The sequence below is a fragment of the Triticum dicoccoides genome, chromosome 1B (assembly GCF_002162155.2).
Source record: "Triticum dicoccoides isolate Atlit2015 ecotype Zavitan chromosome 1B, WEW_v2.0, whole genome shotgun sequence".
In the NCBI taxonomy this organism is placed as follows: Eukaryota; Viridiplantae; Streptophyta; class Magnoliopsida; order Poales; family Poaceae; genus Triticum; species Triticum dicoccoides.
Window position 1 is genome coordinate 16,101,730 of NC_041381.1, and position 7,323 is coordinate 16,109,052.

Sequence of the window (7,323 nt, forward strand, 5' to 3'; positions counted from 1 at the left end):
GGTGCCCCCCTCCCCCGTATATAAAGGGGGAGAGGAGGAGGGGGCCGGCCAAGGGAGAGGCGCGCCCTAGGGGGGGCAATCCTACTCCAAGTAGGTTTGGCCCCGCCTTTCCTATTAGGAGTAGGAGAGGGAAGGAAGAGAGGGGAGGGAAGAAGGAAAGGGGGGGCCGGCCCCCTTCCCAATTCGGATTGGGTTTGGGGGGGGGCGCCCGCTCCTTTGCTCCTTCTCCCTCCTTTCCACTAAGGCCCAATAAGGCCCATATACATACCGGGGGGTCCGGTAACCTCCCGGAGCTCCGGTATATTCGCAATCTCATCCGGAACCTTTCCGGTATCCAAATATATCCGTCCAATATATCAATCTTTATGTCTCGACCATTTCGAGACTCCTCGTCATGTCCGTGATCACATCCGGGACTCCGAAAAAACTTCGGTACATCAAAACTTATAAACTCATAATAAAACTGTCATCGTAACGTTAAGCGTGCGGACCCTACGGGTTCGAGAACTATGTAGACATGACCTAGAACTATTCTCGGTCAATAACCAATAGCGGAATCTGGATATCCATATTGGTTCCTACATATTCTACGAAGATCTTTATCGGTCAAACCGCATAACAACATACGTTGTTCCCTTTGTCATCGGTATGTTACTTGCCCGAGATTCGATCGTCGGTATCCAATACCTAGTTCAATCTCGTTACCGGCAAGTCTCTTTACTCGTTCCGTAATACATCATTTCATAACTAGCTCATTAGTTACAATGCTTGCAAGGCTTAAGTGATGTGTATTACCGAGAGGGCCCAGAGATACCTCTCCGACAATCGGAGTGACAAAATCTAATCTCAAATTATGCCAACTCAACATGTACCTTTGGAGACACCTGTAGAGCACCTTTATAATCACCCAGTTACGTTGTGACGTTTGGTAGCACACAAAGTGTTCCTCCGGTAAACGGGAGTTGCATAATCTCATAGTTACAGGAACATGTATAAGTCATGAAGAAAGCAATAGCAACATACTAAACGATCAAGTGCTAGGCTAACGGAATGGGTCATGTCAATCACATCATTCTCCTAATGATGTGATCCCGTTAATCAAATGACAACTCTTTTGTCCATGGCTAGGAAACATAACCATCTTTGATAAACGAGCTAGTCAAGTAGAGGCATACTAGTGACACTATGTTTGTCTATGTATTCACACATGTATTATGTTTCCGGTTAATACAATTCTAGCATGAATAATAAACATTTATCATGATATAAGGAAATAATTAATAACTTTATTATTGCCTCTAGGGCATATTTCCTTCACCAGGGCCCAAGGCGCCTAGTGTTCAAAAACCCTAGGGGAGGGGGCGCCTCCACCTTGCTTGGGGGGCAAGTTTCCCCCTCTCCCCCTTGGCCGCCACCCTAGATGGGTTTTGGGGGCTGCCGCCACCCCTAGGGAGTGAACCCTAGATGGGGGCGCAGTCCCTCCCCTTCCCGTACATATACTTGAGGTATTGGGGGCTGCAAAACAGACGAGTTATTTCTCTCCAAGGCGCAGCCCTACCTCTCTCCCTCCTCATCTCTAACGGTGCTTGGCGAAGCCCTGCTGGAATGCCTCGCTCCTCCACCACCACCACGCCGTCGTGCTGCTGCTGGACAGAGTCTTCCCCAACCTCTCCCTCTCCCCTTGCTGGATCAAGGCACGGGAGACGTAACCGGGCTGCACATGTGTTGAACGCGGAGGTGCCGTCCGTTCGGCACTAGGATCTTCGGTGATTTGGATCACGACGAGTACGACTCCCTCAACCCCGTTCTCTTGAACGCTTCCGCTTAGCGATCTACAAGGGTATGTACATGCACTCCTGTTCCCCTCGTTGCTAGACTACTCCATAGATGGATCTTGGTGATGCGTAGAAAATTTTGAATTTCTGCTATGTTCACCAACAGTGGGTTCATGAGCTAGGTCTATTGCATAGATTCTATGCACGAGTAGAACACAAGTTGTTGTGGGCGTTGATTTTGTTCAATATGCTTACCGTTACTAGCCCTATTTTGTTTCGACGGTATTGTGGGATGAAGCGGCCCGGACCGACCTTACACGTACACTTACGTGAGACAGGTTCCACCGACTGACATGCACTTGTTGCATAAGGTGGCTAGCGGGTGCCAGTCTCTCCCACTTTAGTCGGATCGGATTCGATGAAAAGGGTCCTTATGAAGGGTAAATAGCAATTGGCATATCACGTTGTGGCTTTTGCGTAGGTATGAAACGTTCTTGCTAGAAACCCATAGCAGCCACGTAAAACATGCAAACAACAATTAGAGGACGTCTAACTTGTTTTTGCAGGGTATGCCATGTGATGTGATATGGCCAAAAGAATGTGATGAATGATATGTGATGTATGAGATTGATCATGTTCTTGTAATAGGAATCACGACTTGCATGTCGATGAGTATGACAACCGGCAGGAGCCATAGGAGTTGTCTTAATTTATTGTATGACCTGCGTGTCACTGAATAACGCCATGTAATTACTTTACTTCTTTGCTAAACCGTTAGCCATAGTAGTAGAAGTAATAAGTTGGCGAGACAACTTCATGGAGACACGATGAGGGAGATCATGATGATGGAGATCATGGTGTCATGCCGGTGATGATGATGATCATGGAGCCCCGAAGATGGAGATCAAAAGGAGCAAAATGATATTGGCCATATCATGTCACTATTAGATTGCATGTGATGTTTATCATGTTTATGCATCTTATTTGCTTAGAACAACGGTAGTAAATAAGATTATCCCTCATAATAATTTCAAGAAAGTGTTCCCCCTAACTGTGCACCATTGCGAAAGTTCGTTGTTTCGAAGCACCACGTGATGATCGGGTGTGATAGATTCTAACGTTCACATACAACGGGTGTAAGCCAGATTTACACACGCGAAACACGTAGGTTAACTTGACGAGCCTAGCATGTACAGACATGGCCTCGGAACACAAGAGACCGAAAGGTCGAACATGAGTCGTATAGTGGATACGATCAACATGAAGATGTTCACCGATGATGACTAGTCCGTCTCACATGATGATCGGACACGGCCTAGTTGACTCGGATCATGTATCATTTAAGATGACTAGAGGGATGTCTATCTGAGTGGGAGTTCATTAGATGAACTTAATTATCCTGAACATAGTCAAAAGGCTTTTGCAAATTATGTCGTAGCTCGCGCTTTAGTTCTACTGTTTTAGATATGTTCCTATAGAAAATATAGTTGAAAGTTGATAGTAGCAATTATGCGGACTGGGTCCGTAAACTGAGGATTGTCCTCATTGCTGCGTAGAAGGCTTATGTCCTTAATGCACCGCTCGGTGTGCTGAACCTCGAACGTCGTCTGTGGATGTTACGAACATCTGACATACACGTTTTGATGACTACGTGATAGTTCAGTAATGTTAAACGGTTTAGAATTGAGGCACCGAAGACGATTTTGAAACGTCACAGAACATATGAGATGTTCTCAGGGCTGAAATTGGGATTTCAGGCTCGTGTCCACGTCAAGAGGTATAAGACCTCCGACGAGTTTTCTAGCCTACAAACTAAGGGAGAAGATCTCAATCGTTGAGCTTGTACTCAGATTGTCCGGGTACAACAATCACTTGAATCGAGTGGGAGTTAATCTTCCAGATGAGATAGTGATGTTTCTCCAAAGACATTGCCACCAAGCTACTAGAGCTTCATGATGAACTATAACATATCAGGGATAGATATGATGATCCTTGAAATGTTTGCTATGTTTGAAACCGCGAATGTAGAAATCAAGAAGGAGCATCAATTGTTGATGGTTAGTGAAACCACTAGTTTCAAGAAGGGCAAGGGCAAGAAGGGGTACTTCATGAAACGGCAAATCAGTTGCTGCTCCAGTGAAGAAACCCAGGGTTCAACCCAAACCCGAGACTAAGTGCTTCTGTAATGAGGGAACGGACACTGATGCAGAACTACCCTAGATACTTGGTAGATGAGAAGGCCCGCAAGGTTGACAGAAGTATATTGGATATACATTGAATTAAATGTGTACTTTACTAGTACTCCTAGTAGCACTAGGGTATTAAGATACCAGTTTGGTTGCTAAGTGTGAGTAACTCAAAATAAAAGAGCTACGGAATAAACGGAGACTAGCTAAAGGTGAGATGACGATGTGTGTTGGAAGTGTTTCCAAGGTTGATGTGATCAAGCATCGCCTGCTCCGTCTACCATCGAGGTTGGTGTTAAAACTAAATAAATGTTATTTGGTGTTTGCGTTGAGCATAGACATGATTGGATTATGTCTATCGTAATACGGTTATTCATTTAAGGAGAATAATGGTTACTCTATTTATTTGAATAATACCTTCAATGGTCTTGCACCTAAAAGAATGGTTTATTGAATCTTGATTGTAGTGATATACATTTTCATGCCAAAAGATATAAGATAGTAATGATAGTACCACTTACTTGTGGCACTGCCATGTTAGTCATATTGGTATAAAACGCATGAAGAAGCTCCAGTAGATGGATCGTTTGGACTCACTTGATTTTGAATCACTTGAAATATGCAAATCATACCACATGGGCAAGATGACTGAAAAGCCTCGTTTTCAGTAAGATGGAACAAGATAGCAACTTGTTGGAAGTAACACATTTTGATGTGTGCAGTGCAATGAGTGTTGAGGCATGCAGTGAATACCGTTATGTTCTTACTTCACAGATGATTTGAGTAGATGTTGAGTATATTTAGTTGATGAAACACAAGTCTGAATTATTGAAAGGTTCAAGTAATTTCAGAGTGAAGTTGAAGATCTTCGTGACAAGAGGATAAAATGTCTATGATATGATCATAGAGATGGATATCTGAGTTGCGAGTTTGGTACACAATTGAGACATTGTGGAAATTGTTTCACAACTAACACCACCTGGAATACCATAGTGTGATGGTGTGTTCGAACATCATAGATGCACCCTATTGGATATGGGGCATACCATGATGTCTCTTATCGAATTACCACTATCGTTCATGGGTTAGGCATTAGAGACAACCACATTCACTTTAATAGGGCACCACATAATTCCATTGAGATGACACCGTATGAACTATGGTTTAGAGAAACCTAAGCTGTCGTTTCTTAAAAGTTTGGGGCTGGGACGCTTATGTGGAACAGTTTCATCCTGATAAGCTCGAACCCAAAGCGGATAAATACATCTTCATAAGTCACCCAGAACAGTTGGGTATACCTCCTATTTCAGATCCGGAAGCAAAAGTGATTGTTTCTAGAAACGGGTCCTTTCTCGAGGAAAATTTTCTCTCGAAAGAATTGAGTGGGAGGATGGTGGAGACTTGATATGGTTATTGAACCGTCACTACAACTAGTGTGTAGAAGGGCACAGGAAGTTGTTCCTGTGGAACCCACACCAATTGAAGTGGAAGCTGATGATAGTGATCATGAAGCTTCGGATCAAGTCACTACCGAACCTCGTGGGACGACAAGGACGCGTACTGCTTCAGAGTGGTATGGTAATCCTGTCTTGGAGGTCATGTTGCTAGACAACAATGAACCGACGAGCTATGGAGAAGCGATGGTGGGCCCGGATTCCGAAGAATGGCTCGAGGCCATAAAATCCGAGAGAGGATCCATGTATGAAAAAAAATTATAGACTTTGGAAGAATTACTTGATGGTCGTAAGGCTGTTGGGTACAGTTGGATTTTAAAAGGAAGACGTACAATGATGGTAAGTATCACCATTAAGAAAGCTCGACTTGTCGTTAAGATGTTATCCGACAAGTTCAAGGAGTTGACTACGATGAGACTTTCTCACTCATAGCGATGCTAAGAGTCTGTTGGAATTATATTAGCAATTACTGCATGATTTATGAAATCTTGCAGATAGGATGTCAAAACATTGTTTCCTCGACGATATCCTTGAGGAAAGGTTGTATGTGATACAACCAGAAGGTTTTGTCAATCCTGAAAGATGCTAACAAGTGTGCAAAGCTCCAGCAATCCTTCTAAGGACCGGAGTAAGGATCTCGGAGTTGGAATATACGCTTTGATGAGATGATAAAAGATTTTGGGTTTATACAAAGTTTATGAGAAACTTGTATTTCCAAAGAAGTGAGTGGGAGCACTATAGCATTTCTGATGAGTATATGTTGTTGACATATTGTTGATCGGAAATGATCTAGAATTTCTGGAAAGCATATAGGGTTATTTGAAAAGTGTTTTTCAATGGAAGACCTGGATTAAGCTACTTGAAAATTGAGCATCAAGATCTATAAGGATAGATCAAAGCGCTTAATAGTACTTTCAAATGAATACATACCGTGACAAGATTTTGAAGGAGTTGAAAATAGATCGGCAAAGAAGGAGTTCTTGGTTGTGTTATATGGTGTGAGTGTTGAGTAGGACTCAATACATGACCACGGCAGAAGAGAGAGAAAGGACGAAGGTCGTCCCCTATGCTTCAGACGTAGGCTCTATAGTATGCTATGCTGTGTACCGCACCGGAAGTGTGCCTTCCCATGAGTCAGTCAAGGGGTACAAGAGTGATCCAGGAATGGATCACAGGACAGCGGTCAAACTTATCCTTAGTAACTTGTGGACTAAGGAATTTTCTGGATTATGGAGGTGGTAAAAGAGTTCGTCGTAAAGGGTTACGCCGATGCGAACTTTGACACTAATCTGGATTATTCTGAGTAGTAAACCGGATTCGTATAGTAGAACAGTTATTTGGAATAGCTCCAAATAGAGCGTGGTAGCTGCATCTAGGAGATGATATAGAGAATTGCAAAACACACACGGATCTGAAAGGTTCAGATCCATTGACTAATAACCTCTCTCACAAGCGAGATATGATCAAACCTCATGGGTGTCGATTCATTACAATCACATAGTGATGTGAACTAGATTATTGACTCTAGTGCAAGTGGGAGACTGTTGGAAATATGCCCTAGAGGCAATAATAAAATGGTTATTATTGTATTTCCTTGTTCATGATAATTGTCTATTATTCATGCTAGAATTGTATTGATAGGAAACTCACATACATGTGTGGATACATAGAAAACACCATGTCCCTAGTAAGCCTCTAGTTGACTAGCTCGTTGATCAATAGATGGTTATGGTTTCCTGACCATGGATATTGGATGTCGTTGATAACGGGATCACATCATTAGGAGAATGATGTGATGGACCTGACCCAATCCTAAGCCTAGCACAAGATCGTGTAGTTCGTATGCTAAAGCTTTTCTAAATGTCAAGAATCTTTTCCTTAGACCATGAGATTGTGCAACTCCTGGAT